Source organism: Diabrotica undecimpunctata, chromosome 1 (assembly GCF_040954645.1).
Source record: "Diabrotica undecimpunctata isolate CICGRU chromosome 1, icDiaUnde3, whole genome shotgun sequence".
Taxonomy (NCBI): Eukaryota; Metazoa; Arthropoda; class Insecta; order Coleoptera; family Chrysomelidae; genus Diabrotica; species Diabrotica undecimpunctata.
This window is the reverse complement of record NC_092803.1, coordinates 193573413-193593381: the sequence shown is the minus strand read 5'-3', so window position 1 is coordinate 193593381 and position 19969 is coordinate 193573413. Positions and strand designations below refer to the sequence as shown.

At 32.9% G+C, this 19969-nt stretch overlaps 1 protein-coding gene across 1 annotated transcript in view; it reads right to left on the bottom strand.

The window, feature by feature from the left end:
* Positions 1 to 19969, bottom strand: part of LOC140432810 (uncharacterized) — a 153281-nt gene that overhangs the window by 116243 nt on the left and 17069 nt on the right. The window lies entirely within an intron of this gene.

Here is a 19969-nt window from a genome sequence, read left to right as displayed (position 1 = left end):
GGAAACAAAATGCGTGGAAATAGAAGAACTACAACAAAGGCACGATTTTTTTAATTTACATAAAAAGGTAAAAGAGTTTACATCGACTACCAAGAGAACGACTTTTCACACCATGCTGAACACGGATGGAAAACTGCTAGAATCAACGGAAGACAAACTGAAAGAATGGGAAAACTATATTAATCTTCTTTTTCACGACATACGAGAAGAACCAACATTGGAAAATAACAACGAAGGGCCAACAATTCTGAAATCTGAAATCATAAATGCAATTAATCATCTTAAAACAAATAAAAGCCCAGGTCCAGACGGAATATACCCAGAAACGTTAAAATTAATCAGCGAAGAAAATATCAAAATATTTGTCCTTTTATTCAATCGCATTTATGATACAGGTATGATACCCCAAGATTGGCTGGAGTCAATATTCATCCCACTACCAAAAAAGCCAAACCCACAACACTGCAATGAGTTCCGTCTAATAAGCCTTATGAGTCATGCAGTAAAAGTCCTACTAAAAATCGTACATAATCGTATCTATAGAAAGTGCGAAACAATCATCGGAGACGATCAGTTTGGATTCAGAGCCGGCATGGGAACGAGAGAAGCCCTGTTCAGTTTACTAGTTCTCGCCCAAAAATGCTACGACCAACAGAAAGATATATTTATATGCTTTATAGACTTCGAAAAAGCATTTGATAGAGTAAGACACGACCTACTATTAGAACGTTTGCAAGAAGTCGGTTTAGATGGAAAAGATATCAAATTCTTAAAAAACTTGTACTGGAACCAAAACGCCGAAGTTAGGATCAAAGGTTCCACATCCGCAGAACTAGAAATTAGGAGGGGAGTTAGACAAGGATGTGTTCTGTCGCCTCTGCTGTTTAATCTTCACTCCGAGTTTCTATTTAAAGAAGCATTTGAGGATGCCAAGGATGGAGTCAAGGTGAATGGCGTAAATATCAACAGTATCAGATACGCCGATGATACAGTGTTAATTGCGGATTCCGACGTAGGTCTACAACGACTCATCGACAAGACCAACTCGACCTGTGAGCAATTTGGTATGAAAATAAACATTAAAAAACCAAAGTGATGTCAATACGAAAAAACCAAAACGTACCTCAACCTTGCACATTTTAATAAATGGGCACATTTTAGAACAGGTCAATAGATTTAAGTACCTGGGATGTTGGATCGATATCAGCCTAAATCCTGATCTAGAAATAAGATCGAGAATAGAACAGGCCAGAAAATCTTTCGAAAAAATAAAAAAACTGCTGTGTGATTCTCGAATAAAACTCGAAATTCGACTACGTTTATCAAAATGCTACGTCTGGTCGACTCTTCTATATGCAGTTGAAACGTGGACCCTAAAAACATCAACCGTAAATAAATTGGAGGCCTTTGAAATGTGGATCTACCGGAGAATGCTCAAAATTTTATGGACATCGCATACCTCAAACGAAGAAGTGCTGCATAGAATAGGCAAGGAAAGAGAACTTTTTAACACAGTAAAAGTTAGAAAAACATCATACCTAGGCCACATACTGAGAAATAATAAGTACCAATATGCCCAACTTATAGTGAAAGGAAAAATCGAGGAAAGAGAGGCCTAGGAAGGAAAAGACTATCGTGGCTCAGAAACATCCGACAATGGACAAGGCTAAATTTTGAACAGCTAATAAGAACAGCTGAACATAGAGAAGATTTTAAAATTGTAGTAGCCAACCTCCATTGAGGAGAGGGCACTTTAAGAAGAAGAAGATAAAAAATAAAAGAAAATATTTATTGGAAATTTTTTTTGTTTTTTTATCATACCATTTATGAGACGATAGCATTCAGTACGGACTTAACACAATGAAATTAAATTAAATAAAGATTTGCCAAAAACAAATTTACTTTGGTTACAAAATAAAACAAAAATACCTAAAAATTTAAAAGAGCATAGCAGAAAGTTAGGACACAAACATTGTGAGTTTATTGTTTTGTGTCAAAAATACTATTTTAATGAGAATAAGCCACAATTGAAGGTTGAAATAAGTTTATTGACGTTTTAATTTCCACTTCAAAAATCGTTTTTAAAATACAAATAATAATAAATTAAACTAATTTTTGTTTTTTGTTAATTGATGAAAAATTCTTCTAATTTAATTTCATTTATAATAACAATTCAGACATATTATACATTTTAAAGTAGACGACTTTAAAATGATATAGCCAATATTGTTAAGTTGCGTTTCTGGGACAACTTTGTTGTAGTTCAGGGACGACGAAGATGGTTCATTCGATTACATGAAATCAACTTTAACTTGAGAGTATCCGCCAGAAACAATCATAGCATGTAATTCATCTTTAAAATACATTTAAGACATCCACATGCCATGATGACAGTAAAATTCTCCTGTTAGTGATTACATAGTAAATCATGAGGATAAAAACAAGAAAAAACCACATAATACTATTCCGATATTGTAAGTGTTTGGTGTTTCATTTAGTTTATTCTCAATAAACACCAAATTCTGATTTTATATGTTTGTTATTTAAAAAAATAAATAATGTATCCTCGATATAGTACTAACTTACTAATAGTGGTATTTTCCTTTTATTAACTTCCTTGTTTAATATGGGTAACCAGATCCTACTAAATTCTGCCGAGGAATTTGCAACACATTTGGTCTCATTTAGCATAAATAGAGCCGCTGCTTTAATTTTTCTCTTTTTACCATCTGTTTCTTTTAGGACTATACTTGAACCATTCTATTAAACCCTATGTTTATTTTCTCATGCATGGTTACATATTGGAGATCTATAAAATTCTCTACTTTTAATATAAGATTTATGTTCACTTATTCTAACATTTAATGATCTTGATGTTTCACCTAAAGCATTCCCAAGGTATTTTAAAAATATAAGTCTTTGTTCTTTCTTGTTTATTATTAGGTTTAGTTTTAGAATAAATAAATCTCAATGTGTTTGTTGTTTTGAATGTTGTTAAAATATTGAATCTATTTCCTTTCTTTTTAAGTTGTCTGGGGGTTCTTTATTTTTTGATGGCTGTCTTCCTCTCGTATCACTAGGTGGAGTTAAAGTACCTGTAGGAGTATTTGTGAATATATAATGCACAAACCTGTCATTATTTTTTTTAAAGTCTAATGTGGTGAGGAAAAAACTCTTACAAACGTCTTGTGTGACGTCAGAAAAATCTTTTAGTTTGTATTGAATAGATAGTGATCGTCTTTCTGTTTCAGTGTTTTTATTTCTTTTTCGTTTAACATTAAACTTATCACATGATGTCAAAATAAAATGTCTACGTCCAGACCACGTCATTTCCCAAAACTTTTTGTTTACAAACTCTCTTCGTTCTTGCAATACTTTTCTGTCCACACTTTTTTTTTGCAAAAAGCATCAGCGTTTTTACACGGTATGTGTTTTGCTGCATGAGAAATTTTCATGTCTTTAACTTAAACTTACTAACTAAACTAAATTAACACTAGCAGCTGGAACACCTAAATCTTCTTCCAAGTTTATATTATCATTGTTTGGTTGGACCACATTTGTAGGTAGATTTTCAAATAGTACTTCAGGTACATCTATAGCTTGAAGGTTTGTATGTGTCTCTAAATAAACAGAATTATCAACACCAAATTCTTACAGTGGACGTGATAACAGTGTATTTTCACTAAGGTCATGAACTAACATATTATGGTTGTCTGTTACCTGTTGAGATATATTGTCAGGTAATCTCACATCTCCAACATCATCTGACAACGTTATAGTGCAGCTAGATGGTTTAAGTTCTTCATTATCTTCTAATAAATTACTAGAAGGACATATTGTGGGTAAAATTAGCTCTGATTCCTCATCTTGTACAACTGTTGTGTCAGTCTTGGTGCTTTTTAGAGCTAAGTTTACAATAAGTTCAGAACGAGTTAAGACTGTATTAACCTTTGAAGCAATCATGTTCCAAAACAACAATTAACTAAATGTAATTTATATACTTTCTAAACCACTTCAACAACACAAATATTGGCTTATTATAACTTAAATTGAACACAGAAAATTTTTAGCAAACTCATATGATACAAACATAACCTCACAATTTACGGTCAACAGAAATATAATGCAGTAAGTACATCAGCTGTTTAAATAACCACTAAGCAAGACTGTAGTAAGTACAGTATACTAAGCATAAATGCAGTATGTACAGAGGAGTTACTGCATTATTGGTTAGTCTATTGTATTTACGGTAGTCTTGCTTATTATTTTAAAACTTTTGATACACTTACTGCAAAAAATTATTTTATATCTTAATCACTGTTGGATATACGGCAATTTTAAGTAGCCCATTGAATTTTGCATGGTACCAACCATATATAACTTAATATTCAATATTTTTGGACGTCGGCACCTTTCCTTAGTTGGGCAGTATACGTATCTAGTGATATGATCTACTAACAAACGTTACCTATTTATATCCTATGAAATAATGAAAAGCTAGCCAAAAAAAAAATTTTTTCAAAATAATCATTTTACCATATTTCAATTAATCTTGTCTTTCAAAAAATCTATGAATATTTCTAAATTAGCATTTTACAATGCGAAAATTTTTATATTAAAACTTTTAAGGATAAAACGAAAATAAGTAAATATTATAAGTTTTCTTCTACATTATGCATTTGACCTACAAACAAAATACTCTCGTTATTTTCGTATGTTGCGATGCCGTTTCCGGGTTAGAATCCGGGAGATTCTCGAGATAAATGGAGGTTTTTTCTAGTGAGGTCTTAAGTTGACTGTTGGGTTTTCTATTTCGTAGGTGAGTCTGTGCTTTATGAGAATTTGGAAGATATGATTTATTACCGCTCTCTACGGACGTACAAGATTAGGCTTATACCGGCATCCACTTGATTTATTTCGATAATGATATCTGTCGAAAGAAAAACATAATCCCTGTTTTTTTGCCTTTTTATTTCTGTGTTTTCTGAAAACAAATCGAGAATTTATTAAAATTCTATTAATTTATTTTTCCGTATTTCATTTTTATTATTATTTATTGCGGCATATAAGCTTTGTTTTAATTTTTATTCTCGTCATGATTGTACGTACAAAATTTCGATCCTTTATATACCATAGAATAAAGTATACCTGATTTAATGTCTTTTTAATACATATTTGAAGGTATATAAATAAAAAACAATTTTTTCATACATATCTTATATCTAATACTATTCTAAATTTTACATTTTACTTTGGAATTGGAATTGAAATTTACACATTAATAAATTACAACAAGCATGCCAAAACCTGTTAAATATACTTAAAATACTGTCTAATAAAGTTGGGATTGCCGACTGTAAAGCATGAATTAACCTTTAAAATCACTTCATCATCATCATCATTAATCAGCCCTGAGTTGTCCATTGTTGAACATAGGCCTCCTCTAGACTTTTCCATCTGCTTCTGTTCTGCGCCTCTGCTATCCAATTGGTCACGATTGTTTTGAGGTCGTCGGTCCATCGCGTTGGGGGTCTTCCTCGGCTTCGCTTGTCAGCCCGTGGTCTCCACTCAACAATTTTTTTGTCCAACTGTCGTCGTTCATTCTTGCAACATGTCCTGCCCATCTCCATTTTTGCCTTGTAATATGTTCGATAATATCTTCCACTCCGGTTCGTCTACAAACTTCGTTTCTTATTCTATTTCTTAAGCTTATTCCAAGCATTGATCTCTCCATCTTTCGTTGTGTCCTTCTCAATTTTTCGGCTGATGTTTTTGTGAGAGTTAAGGTTTCTGCTCCGTATGTAAGGACTAGTAGAACGCACTGGTTAAAAGCTTTTCTTTTTAAATGGATCGGTATATTTGTTTTAAATACGTCTCCCATTTTTCCGAATGCAGCCCAACCCAGACTTATTCTTCTGAGTAGCTCGCATGTTTGGTTATTTCGCGTTAACCTTATTTCGTGACCCAAATACACATATTTTTCCACAAGTTCAATGGGCGACTTTTCGATTTCTATTAGCTCATTGGGGACGAGATTGGTCATCATTTTTGTTTTTCCATAGTTTATTTTTAAACCGACTTTCTGGGTTACTTGCTGTAGTTGTTGTAGCATAACTCTGGCTTCTCCTAAGTTGTCTGTTATGAGAACAATATCATCGGCATATCTGAGATAATTGAATATCTTTCCATCGATGCTAATACTCTTTGACTCCCACTCAAGCCGTTTAAATGCGTACTCCATAACTGTTATAAATAGTTTTGGCGACAAGGTATCTCCCTGCCGCACCCCTTTGCCAATTTTTATCTTCTCAGTCATGCAATGGAGGTTAAAGGTTGTTGTCGCATTTTCGTATATATTTCGAATAATATTTGCATACCTGTGATCTATTCTGCATTCTGATAGTGCTTTTAAGACAGCAACTGTTTCGACTGTGTCAAATGCTTTGTGGAAGTCGACAAAGATAAGAGCAAGGGGAGCTTTTCAACTAGAGTTTTAAGGCATTGCAAATGGTCGTTTGTTCCGTGTCCCGCTCGAAATCCTGCCTGTTCTTCTGATTGATAGAAATCGAGTATTGCTTCTAATCTGTTTGTCAGTATTCGAGTAAAGAGCTTGTATAGGTGGTTAAGCAAACTAATTGGCCTATAGTTTTCGAGATCTGATTTATCCCCTTTTTTGTGGAGGAGAGGGTTACCCCCTCTCACTAAACTGCATCTCAATTCGTCTTACAACAAAGTAGACAATTTCATTTAAATGTTATACAGAAAATTTTTAATTAAATTCCAGAACTAAATATTTAATAACAAATTAATTTTCGTCGAAATAATTAAAATCTGTTGAATTTTGTGTCGATCTTTGAAAAAACATACTATTGTAAGTAAATATTGGCAAATTATCAAGACATTATATTAAGAGTAAAGTTTGTAAATAAAATCGATAATACAATTTTTGAAATAATTAAAATCTCGATCCAACAGACGCTAATGAAAAAACTCAAGGAAATAAAGAAAACCGTAAAATTAATTAAAACGTCAAAAAAAACTTTCTCTCCAGGATATTTTACGCCAGCGAATTTATTTTTATGTCAGTTATTTTTAAACATCACTCCCGCCTGTTTTGTATATTTCGAGGAAAAAATCCTAAATACTCCATAATATTTGCAAAAGAAATTTTCAATTAAACATAAATAACAGAAAATTATCTATAATAAAATTAATAATGAATTTTAATACGAGATTCGACCGATGCTGAAATCTACAGGTATCTGTGTTTTTTTGAACGAAACTAACTTTTTGTGAATGGTAAATCATAGCGGAATAGATTACAGAAGGATTCGTGGCAAAATTTAACCGCAATTGTTTTTAATTAAATATATTGTAATTATGTTTTGTTAATAAATTACAGATACATGTTTTTTAAGTGTGTAACTAAAAAACTTTAAAAATCTGACACACTGACCCTAGTAAACTTAGTGACTGTCTTGATTTTTTTGTAAGCAAAGGCTTTGGAGAAAGCTACCTAAATATTGTACCTAATTATAAAATTACTTTAGACCACACACCAGTAATACCGACCCGAATTTCAAGATTTGTTAGGAAGAAAAGTCTAGTGACACATTCAAAGTTCAACACAATCGCAAGATCGACTGAAATATGTTTAGAGAAAAAATATATCAAAAAATAAACCTAACATTTCTCTAAAAGTAAAAGATGAACTAGAAATGGCAGCATACGTATTCACTAAACTTCTCCTAGAAGCTGCTTGGAATGCCAGACCAGAGTAAAATACAGAATAAAACAAACTGTCTTGTCAAACGAAATTAAAGAGAAGAGGAAACTAAGGAAAATATAATAAAACACAAGGCAACAGCAAGATAAAATTAACTAAAATCAAGCCACAAGATAGCTAATAAAGACAATAGTACAGTACAAAACTCCTACTTTGCAAATCATTTTCTTTTAACACTAACAGCCGATAACAATTGTTTACTTTGGAAGGCCACCAGGCAATTAAAATAACCCAGTAAATACATCTCAGTATTAAAGAATCCAGATAGCTTATGGGCAAGAACAGATCACAAAAAAGCAGAGACATTTGGAAAATATCTTGAAGAAGCTATTTACGAAAGTCTAGCAACAATCCAGTCACAGTCAGGTGAGTAAATTAAACCAGGGTCAAAAAGAAAAGTAAAAAGTGATATTAAATATAGATTAAAAACCAAAAAAGTTTCAGGTTTCATGACCTTATAACAGGAACTATCTTAAAGAGTTACCAGATAAAGAAATAGTTATGATAACAAAACTTTTCAATGCCTCACTAAGGCCCAAAATATTTATGTCGTTCAATGTTATTTCTGGAATGTTCAGTATATTTGTCATTATTTTTGTTTTTTCCAAGTTCATCTTAAGACCTACTTTTTCCGAAGCTTGAAATAGTTGCGTCATCATGATCTGTAGTTCTTCGAAACTTGTAGCGAATATTACAATGTCATCAGCGTATCTTAAATGACTCAGTTTTCTTCCATTGACATTTACTCCCTTATCTGCCCAGTTAATGTCTTTAAACACGTCTTCAAGTTCAAGTGTGAATAGCTTTGGTGAGATAACATCTCCCTGGCGAACTCCTCTGTTAATTGGTATAGCTTTGGTTTTCGCATCAATTTGTATTTTCATTGTAGTTTTCTTGTAAATATTGTGTATGAGCATTCTGTATCAGGAGTCTATCCTGCAGTTGTTCATAGCTCTCTCTATTGCCCAAAGTTCTATGGAGCCGAATGCCTTTTCGATGACATAATCAACGAAGCCAATATACAAGTTCAAGTGATATTGGCTTTCTCTATTAGAGTTCTGACTGTACGAAGATGATCCGCTGTACTGTAACCTTTTCGGAATCCTGCCTGCTCTACCGGTTGATAGCTATCGAGCTTCGACGTTAACCTGTTAGTTATTACTCTCATAAACAGTTTGTACATTTAGGACAGCAGGAAGATTGGCCTATAGTTCTTGAGATCTGCCTGTTTCCCTTTTTGAAGAGAAGTATTGTCAAACTTTCATTCCAATCATCTATTGCTATAACTGATAATAATACCGGATTTTTCAACAAAAAATTATTATTAATTAATAATAATTATTAAAAAAACTGAACATTCCAGACACAATGTTTGCTTTACTAAAATAATATATAGAAAGAGGATACTACCGTGTTAAGTATGAGTAAAAAACATCAAAAATCTACCTTATACGATCCAGAGTCCCTCAAGGTAGTGTTCTGGGTCCTATATTGTATTTGATATTTACGCACGACATACCAACAAATGTAAATGTAATAACTACAACATTCGCAGAAAAAAAAAATTAGTTTAGTTGCGTATCTGGACACGTGCTCTTTAGTATTTTTTATGAGCTGCTTATATCTTCTGTTTGTTTCTGCTCCATGTATATTTCCATGCATATACATTCTCTAATGGCAGCTCCTCTAATATACACAACGCAAAAGTCTAAGGATATTGTAATAATCTGACAATACTAATGACAGAAATTTCATGACTATATAAATTTGCTTGTACTATAATTGTTGATACAGACACTCACTTCTTATCAAAAAAAAAAAATTTGACAGCAATACGTGTTTTAGAATGTTTTTTATAAGGGACAAAAAATTGACATTTTTATGTTTTGTTTATTTTTAATTTTAGTCACTTAATACTATTCTTGCTTATGAGGTGAGTTAAAGATATTGTCTTTTTACCATGCAACGACAACATTTAATGTTGGACGAGATTAATAGAGCCGTGAGCCTGCTTCAAGTTGGTATGCGACAAACTCAAGCTGCTGACCAGCTGGGTGCCTCCCAAAGCGTCGTAAGTCGTTTGTGGCGTCGGTTTAGAGACACTGGGAGTTTAGCCGAGCAACATCCAGGACATGGTCGCTCTAAAACCGTCGCTCAAGACCGATATTTAATTTCAAATGCCAGAAGGCAGCCAACAATCACAGCACCCGAACTGGTTAATGAATTACAGCTTGCACATAATGTAACAATTAGCAGCAGTACTGTAAGGAATCGTCTCCACGAAGCCAATCTTCGAAGTCGGCAACCACCGAGATGTCCACCTCTATCTACAGGCAATCGCGCTGCAAGATTAACCTGGTGCAAGAGTTTCAGAATTGGACTGAGAATGACTGGGTCACAGTTTTGTTTAGTGACGAGTTTAGATATGGCTTTCATCCAAATTCTTGTCGGACAAGAGTTTGGAAATGACCCGGAAATGGAGAACGATTACGACATCTTCAAAAGTGTATGTGTACAGAGGTGGTACATTAATAGTATGGGGCGGAATCATGATTGATGGAAGAACTCACATCATTTCCCCCCGTAGCTTTCTCACAAGTCAGCAATATTTGGACACTATTCTTGAACCTGTTGTGCGCCTGTTTGCTGCTGCTATTGGAGAAAATTTTTACTTTATGCATGATAACGCTCCACCACATATTGCGCATATTGTAACAAACTGGTTGGATAACGAGGGTATTGATGTATTGCCGTGGCCAGCACAATCACCGGACTTAAAGCCCATGACCTTGAGCATGTATGGGACATGCTCCAACGAAGAATTACTCCACATATGGGCAATATCTACAATGAGTTTCAATTAAAAGAACTTCTGAGAGAACAATGGACACAACTACCTCAAGCAGACATTAACAATATGATTCGGAGCATGAACAGTAGATGTAGAGATGTGATAAACCAACGTGGTGGTCATACTTTATTTTAAGTTTATATTTTGTATTTTTGACATTTTATGGTGGTATATGAGACATGGGTGATTTTCAATATATTGTTTTTTGCTCCAATTTTCTGTTTTTTTTTGCAGTTTATGGTTTTTGACATACTAAACAACAATTTAAACTACAAATACAAATTTTGTATTACTTTTTTTTTAAGTTGATTAGAGATAAACAAAATAAGTCTATTTATAAAATTTCCCTAGACTTTTGCATTGTGTGTATGTGGGGTAATCGTCATTTGAGATTTGCAGATGACATCGTTCTTATGGCTGGTCATATGGATGATGCAATCATCCATACGATGATTGACGAAAGGGATATTGTGCAGAATATATCGTATGAGTACTTAGGACATGAAATTCGGTTGGGCAGAGATAACGAGACTTGTAAACTCCCACGTCGCATAGGGTTAGCCTGGGCAGCGTTTGGTAAATTTAATTATGTATTTAAATCGGACCTACCCATATGCCTCAAAAGGAAAATCTTTGACCAATGTGTGTTACCTGTACTCACTTATGGAGCGGAAACATTAACACTCAGAAAAAAGGTAGTTAATAAGATTCGCGTGACTCAGATGGCTATAGAGCGCAAGAGCGCTCTGAGAGACCGAATCCCAAACAAATAAATACGTCGTAGAACAAACACAACAGACGTCATCAAAAAAATCGCGTCGGTAAAATGAAATTGGGTAGGATACGTCGTTAGACTATCAGACAACCGATGTACAAAACGTATTGTCGAATGGAGACCAAGACAAGAAGCACTACGGAGTAGAGGATGCCAACCAACTAGAGGAACTGACGACCTGAAGCGTGTTGGCAATAACTGAACGCAAGCCACACAAGACAGAGACAGATGGAAAGAGCTAATGGAGACCTATGTATAGTAGTGGACGCATATAGGTTGATGATGGTGAAACGTTAGGCCTTTATCCTTAATAGCCCTTAAGTATGTAGCGTCATTCTTTCAGCATATCAATTTTGCGTTATTAACTGCTCTTCTGGATTTTCTCCTCACTGTGAAGACATTTACCAAACATTTAGACGACCAAAATCATACCATTTAAATCATAAAATAAATATTTAAAAAGAGATCATGAAGTCAATATCAGTATAAAACAACAAAAGCAAAAAAATGTAATTTTTATTACAATTGATTACAGTTTATTCCCATCTTATATAAAATATTTATTTACACTTTTGGTCACAAATTTAACAATCATTTCGCTTCTTTATGTATTCCTGTTGAAATAAAAATTAAGAGATGAATAACATGATAATATTAGGTTTGGTTTTATGGAAATTATTGGCTCTATTAAAAACTTTCACGAGTTATTCCGAAATATTTACGAGAGAACGAAATGGAATATTTGTTTAAAAATTTTACATACGCTGAACACCAAGTGCAATTCCTCTAAAAATTAACAAGCAGCAAAAATTGAACTCCAATTAAACTAGCAAAAAATAAACAAAATGTATTAGTTATCGATGTTGGCAGAAAATAGCACCATTGTAATTCGAATAGTTTTTATTTTATGAGCGGATAAAATATTAACGAGCATGAGAGAGGGCCAGAAGCGTATAAAGTACATAACTATCAATTCAAGATAATGGGCTATGTAGATGACACCGCGAGCAATAAATTATATTTATACAAATTTAATACGACGACATTATTAATACTAAAATCGATTTTACTTATAATCTGTATACAATATGGAATAGTTGCGAAAGCGGTGAACAACATAATATATGAATCGAACACCTTAGGGTTACATTATTAACAACATTATGAAATTAAAGAGACAAGAAAGGAGAGATTAAGAGACAATAAAAATAGTACGTAAGAGTTAGAAGGAACTTTATTATTGACATATTTTCCGTTCACACATTGTTGAGAGTACGAAATGTGCCTCAAAGTCATAAAACGGTCGTAAAATTTGTATCATCATAGGCGTTCCTGAGGTGTTCATTCATTAAATAATAATATAATGTTTTAATACTGTTATATATAATATTAATAATGTTTTAATACTAATATATTTAGCAAAAAACAATTAAAACTTTCACGGCTAATGTTATTAGCCGTGATATTATATTATATTATATTATATTATATTTTTAAAAATAAGAATTTAACCATTAACAATTTTGTAAATAAGAATACCTTATCTCTTTGGATATTTCAATACTAATCTTCGCGTTTAATCACTTTACTAGAAAACCTGGAATTCATGTCCGAAGGTACTATTCGTTGAAAGATAATTAGGATGGAATTCCCCAGATTTATAATAATACAATGGGTATAAAGATGCCGGCGTTATATTCGAAACTTAACTTGAAAGGGTGAAGTTATTACGAACGAAAACAATTTTTTTTGTTTAGTACGTTTCTGATCGCATGTAACTTTACGGCTCGTTGGTGTTTCCTTGTCTACGTAGTAATTAGCGTCTCGAATATTTCTTTTGCGAATTATATGCAGTGCGTGAGTGATTTTTTATTCCATATACCTACGAACATATACGTACCTTTCGCTCGTGCTCGTTTTGTTGGATTGTTTGTGATGGCTTCATCATCAACAACATCAAGTTTTACACCGGTACTGTTGCGTACAGTCAGCAAGTCTGTCTATTCACCAAGAGAAAAGACTATTGTACTGAAATATTTACGATGCTCTGGTTTCTCAGAATCCCACAAACACTGTTCGCAACATAGTCGAAAGTTGTGCCAACATGACTGGCGTAGGGGAGTCAACTATATCGCACCCTCAGCGCAAGACTGGAGTAACTCAAAATTTTATGAAAATGAAGTAATTATGGAATTCGATTGTAAAAATGCATATCTATCCCCTGTAAAACTTTAGTAACTTTCAAATGCTTAACCGGCTAAATATTCCAACAACAACAGTTTAACTATTTTGCGTTTTTGTACATAAGTTCCGTGCAAAACTGTTGTAATTCTAATGTAACAGAGTTACAACAGTTTTGCACGGAACATTGCAATGGTTTCGATAACAAGCAATGAAAGACACAAAAAAAGTAAGATATTTGTTATTTTAATATCTATATCTGTGGTGTTTAATTTTAATATACAGCGTGTCTACGTAATCCATTAACGGCCGAGACAATAAACAAAGATTTATGAGACCAATCTATTCATGTAAGTTTTATGTACTTTGTGGGACATTATATTTTCCATAAAATGTGTGCGATGTCGTTTGACCATTTATTTATTAGATTGGATTAAAAACACATAAATTAAGACTAATTATTTACAGCCAAAAAGTATTTTTTCTTATGAAAGGAAAAACAGTTATCTTAAAACTTGTGTATTAACAATACTGACAGGTTAAAAATATCTATTCTCAGAAAACTTGTTCTATAAAAACTAAATCCCAAATTGTATTAAATCTTTATGTAACCTTTCAGGGCAATTGTCTTATCATATTGTCCCCCGGTAATTCCCAACTTTTACTAAGGTAGTGAATTTCAATTCTTTTGTTATTCACTGTACTCAAGGTAGCCTGATTTGCATATGTTTATTATAGTCCTTTTGTTTTGAATTTAAATAAAAATATTGAAAGTTTTACAAATAATTTTTCTACGTTGCTATGACATTGTCATTATTACAAAGCGAAGGAATTGCAGCTCTCAGAAACATGTGCAAAGATAGAAAGAATAAATTGCCGCTAGCGATAAGCCGTTTTATTAGGTACCTATTTATTCTAGGTAGCTATTTGATTTCTTGGAATCTATTAAATGTAAAGTTTAATACCATACTAAACCCCGATTGCTGTTGCGGATTATTTTTTCTTTAATAACCCGATGATTTTTTGGAATTTATTAAACGTATATACCAAACCCCGGGAACTACTTTCCCTTTATCTACCAGGTGATTTCTGAGAATCCATTAGATATAATGTTTAGTACTATTCCTATCGTTGTTGGAGATTAATTTCTCTTTACTCTACACTTTTTACAATTTTCTCCGTGCAAAAGTGTTGTAACTTTAAAATTCTAATACTAAATGTGTAGTGATTAACAATTTTCTTTGTGCAAAAGTGTTGTAACTTTGAAATTCCTAATTTTTTTAGCATTAATATTATTTTATTTAAATTTCTATTTTTGGTTAATGTAATATAGGCTGAAAAGCATGCAAAATCATAATTAAATGTTAATTTTTTTTTTAAACTTGTTTCTTACTTCACCGATATTAGCACGAAAATAAATAAAATCGTCTTTATCTCGAAACTTACTTATTCTGACTTCCTGCAGTCTTGCACTGAGGGTGCAATATAAAGGTTCCTATCAGAAAGAAAAAAACACGGTATAGCTAACTCAAACACAAACGAACACTTAAAGAGAGGGAAAAAGCCTATTGAAATTGATGAATTTGTCAAAAATGGTATTCAAAGGAAAAATCATGGATTTTTTTTCAAAAACGAAATACCAAACCTAAACAAAATTTTACAAAAAGTTAGAGACGACCCGGATTTGCCTCATATCGGACGAACTAAATTGTGGCAAGTTTTAAAAGAATTAAATTTCTGGTGGGAAAAATCAGACCGAAAATCACTTTTGATTGACCGGGAGGAGATTATAATATGTTGGAGAAGAAATTATCTAAGATCCATACGAAAATTCCGGGCTGAAGGAAGGTCAATCTTCTACCAGGATGAAACGTGGGTAAACTCAGGTCATACTCTAAAAAAATTTGGCGAGATAAATATATATTAAGCTCCAGGCAAGCCTTTATGAAAGGTTGGTCTACTGGTATCTCCCCACCTTCTGGTAAAGTCAGTAGATTAATAATTTCTCACATTGGCAGTGAAAAAGGATTTGTTAAGCATGGTTTGTTGGAATTTCAGTCCAAAAGCACAAAAGACTATCACGAGGAGATGACAGCTGATGCTTTCGAAGAGTACTTTGAGCAGATGATTGAACACATACCACCAAATTCAATTATAGTATTAGATAATGCACCTTATTATTCACGACTAGTAGAAATACTTCCAACGACTGCGTGGAAGAAACAGGATATTCTTGACTGGCTGCGGAATAAGTATCTACCTTACGAAGATGGAATGGTAAAAGCAGAACTTTTAAAAATTGCCCGGCAACACAAATCTAAGTTTAAGAAATACGTAGTTGACAAAATGGCGGAAAGGTGAAACATCACAGTCCTTAGACTTTCACCCTACTACTGCGAAATAATTCCAATTAAACTCATTTGGGCACAAATTAAAAGTTATGTGGCTAGAAAAAATACGTCATATAAAATACAAGCTGTACGTGAATTGTTATACGAGTCTTTACAACATATTACAGAACAAAACTGGAAAGATGCAGTAAGACATGTAATAGAAGAAGAACAAAAAATGTGGGATCTTGATAACATAATTGATGCGACCGTAGAGACACAACCGCTAATTATTAACCTTCAAGACGACTCGGATTCCGAAGTTGATCCTATTTATTTTGAATTTGAATAGTTTTCTAATCGTAATTATATAAGGTAAGTAATAGTAGTTGTAATCGTATGGTATTAAAGGGGAAATGCGCAAAATGTTTCCTGTCAAAATGTTCAATGTGTTTTAAATGTATCCATTTTTTTTTCAAATCCTGAGAAAACTAAAAAGCATTTTTGAAAAATTCAAAGGCAGAATGAAATATTTATTAGAATAAATAAAAAGTTTCTTTTGCGTGCAATATTTTCAATTAAAAATTTTACTATATTTTCTCTTTTATTTTCACCTCTGTTACATAACATATTAAAATAAACATTGTAGACGTTTTCAGGGACGTTATGCCCTCAGTAATAATGTAATCTTTCATTCTGCGTTTAAATTTTTCAAAAATATTTATTACTTTTCTCCGGATTCGAAAATAATGGATATATTTAAAACACATTGCAAATTTTGCCAGGCTACATTTGGCGCCTTTCCCCTTAATTAAATAAATCTATCTTTTACAAATGGCAAGAAACTTTTTATTTTTGAATAAAATAAAGAAGTTTTATTAAAACAAAAATACAATTTACATAAGTACAATTTAAAAAATATATTTATTTAGTTCAAATTAATGTTTCAATCATATACTCTACGACACTGGTCGGTCATCTGTAAGCATTCAAAATACCTTCGTAATAAGATTATAAGGTTGGCTGCTGAATTGTATTCCTTCAGATACAAGGCGGGTTAGTCAAAATATCTTAAAATGTCAGTTTCAGGTTGGTTTTTACTATTATTTCGTATTACCTATCCTCTCTGTATTTTAGTTCTCTAATTATACTTTCTATTTATACTCTCTATTTATACCTTCATAAAGGTTTTCGATTTCTTCATCGCTATGGCTCGTCGTGGGTGCATATACTTGGATAATTTTAATAGAGCGTCTCTCGTTCAGTTTTAATATGAGGTACACAACTCTTGAGCTGACACTCTCTACTTTTATAATTTTATCTAGGTATTTCTTATGCACGAGAAAGCCTACACCGCCAACTGCCTTATCGTTTTCTCAAATGGAATGTAGCAGGTGCCCTGATTTTAAAACTAATTGGTTTTCTCATTGGTTCTTACGTTATAAGTGGCAATATGCAATGTTCGTTGTCCATGGTGGCTATGTCTATCCCGGTGATTCTTTGCATCGTCTGTCCCTGGTTCAATCTGGTGGCTACCGTTACCAGGGACCGTTGAGCAGCCGGGGACTAAGGGTCTTTTTCTAGTTTGTGTCATGTCATTTACGGGGAAAATTAGCCATTTCACTACCACGCTGGCCAGTGCGGGTTGGTAGCGGAATATATCGGGATGTATGGGGACCTGGCCTCTCCTAAAGGCTTGGACATAGGAGAAAGTCAGTAGCTAGCATACGCCAGGGAGGCTATTCCCTGTAGCAGCCTGTCCTCTACCGGGATCGCAGAGGAGTGCTACCCGCTACCGTAACCAAAGCAAAATGGAAGAACCAGCGAAATCTAGATTAGACATATATAATTATCCTCCCTTTCTGATGGCCTCGTAAGTTATATAGTGGTCATCGTAGATGCAGAAACCAACATATTTAAAAGTAAAAGTGAAGCAATACATCCTTCTGTTATACCAGTTTTTTGCCTAAATGATTTGGTAATAATGTTGTGGACCTTTAATTTTTCGAACTTCTTTTTATATGGAAACTTAACTAAAAGAAATATATTTTATGCTTTTTATACAGAAATAAAAGTCCAAGGTAGTATTTTGTACTTCACGTAATCGAACGCCTTATAATCGTAATTGAATATAGTTAAATATAATATGTATAAATGTTGGACGTTTAAAAGTCAGACGTCTATTTAAATCTCCAATAAGTAATGTCTTCTACATGTTATAGTAGATCGTAAACAATATACTTCAATGACGTTATATCTTACGTGTAATATTTGTTTTTTTCTTGGCAAAAATAGTATAATGACTTAGTAAGACAGTGCTAAAAGCGTCAGTTTACTACTAAGCATAAACACTAGGGGAACGTAAGTTAGAATTTAATAGGAGGTGGTTATTTTCATTTAAAGTGAAATACTTATCTTTGTCATATCGGTACTTAGCTCAGGGACCGCGACCATTTGATTATAATAGGCGTTTCTTTTTAAAAACAATGACTTTGTTGCTAACAAAAGGTATACTTAATATAATCACTACAAAAAATGCGGTTAATTGTATTAAAAAAGTAGTATACAATATTTTATTTAATATTGTTAGCCATCTGCAACTCTTGTTTCAAGTTATCAAAATTTACATGTTGTTTATTTAAACTTTTTTATTTAATTTTGAAATAGACGGTAAAAGAAATTTATCTTATTACGCTAACAAAGTCTTTTATTTAACGGAAAATGCGGGACCAAAGTAATTATGAATACCTTGCTATGAACTGCATTTTAGTTTCAAAGGTAAGTGGGAAATTATACGGTTTCTTTTCATTAATATTAAAAGATGCAACTTTCGTAAAACTTGAAGAAAATTAAATCCTGAAAGGAGGGAAATAGTTTTTAATTATTTGCATGGTAAATTAATTCCAAGCCATTAGTTGTGGCATGGTAATTAAAAATAGTATACAATCGGTTTATGCATAACAGATAAACTTATGCAATATGCAACTTCAATTTAAATTATTAAAATTTTTGGACAGTATTCTTTGTTTTTATTACGATTTATACCACTTCTTTTTTAATTAAGGACGAAGTATAAGAAATGAGATCTATACTGTACAACTATTTGACTAAGTATTAAAGAAATAATACTTAGCCATACTTAGTATACTAATATAGTTGATATAGTATCAATCACGATGCACGTCATCCACGTCATATTAAGTGACATGATACCAACACAAAATTCGTTCGAGTCAACTATGCAAATGTACTGTTCGTGTCAATATGACCCAACTATGGTTTACGGTCCTTAATCAAAATAAAATAAGCTAATGGTGCTAAACAAAACTTTATTAACAAAAAAGTATAGTTGCTCATGTAAACTAAACCTTATTAACAAAAATAAAAGGCATTTTTTTTTCTTTCCCATAAAAGCCTAAGAACAAATACCTACAAAATTAAATATAGTTTACAACTGGGACAGTAATACAAAAAATGGGTTTTACAAATATGTTTGTGACATACACAACATAAAATATTAGTCTTATTATCGTTTTTAGCGCAAAATTTACAGCGTTCTCGTTTAGCAGGTGGAGTTAGATTGTCCATAGACGGTTCAATAGAATTTCCATCTTCTCTACTCGCTTCTGTTCGTGTTCTTTTTACCAGTTCTTGTGAGTCTTTAGTTCTTGGTAAATTTTTACTGGAAAGGATAAGTGGTTTAACCAGTGTTTTTCCCAATTCCTCAAGAAAAATTCGCCGTTTTGTAAGATTGTTGGTGTTTCATTGGAGTTTTATTGGTGTCCATAAAACGAAAGCGTTGTAGGCAGAAATGTCCAGCATATTATAAAAAACAATCATAAGCCAGCGATTTGTCTTCCTCTTACATGTATATGTACCAACAAGCTGATCTAGAGTATCCACTGCTCCCTTACTGGAATTGTAATCTAAAATAATTTGGGGCTTTTTGTCATTTCTGTCACTAATAGCCTTATTAAGATAAAAAGTACTCATAAGAATAACATTTTTATTCTTTTTAGGAATATAGTTAACAACAGTGTTATCTT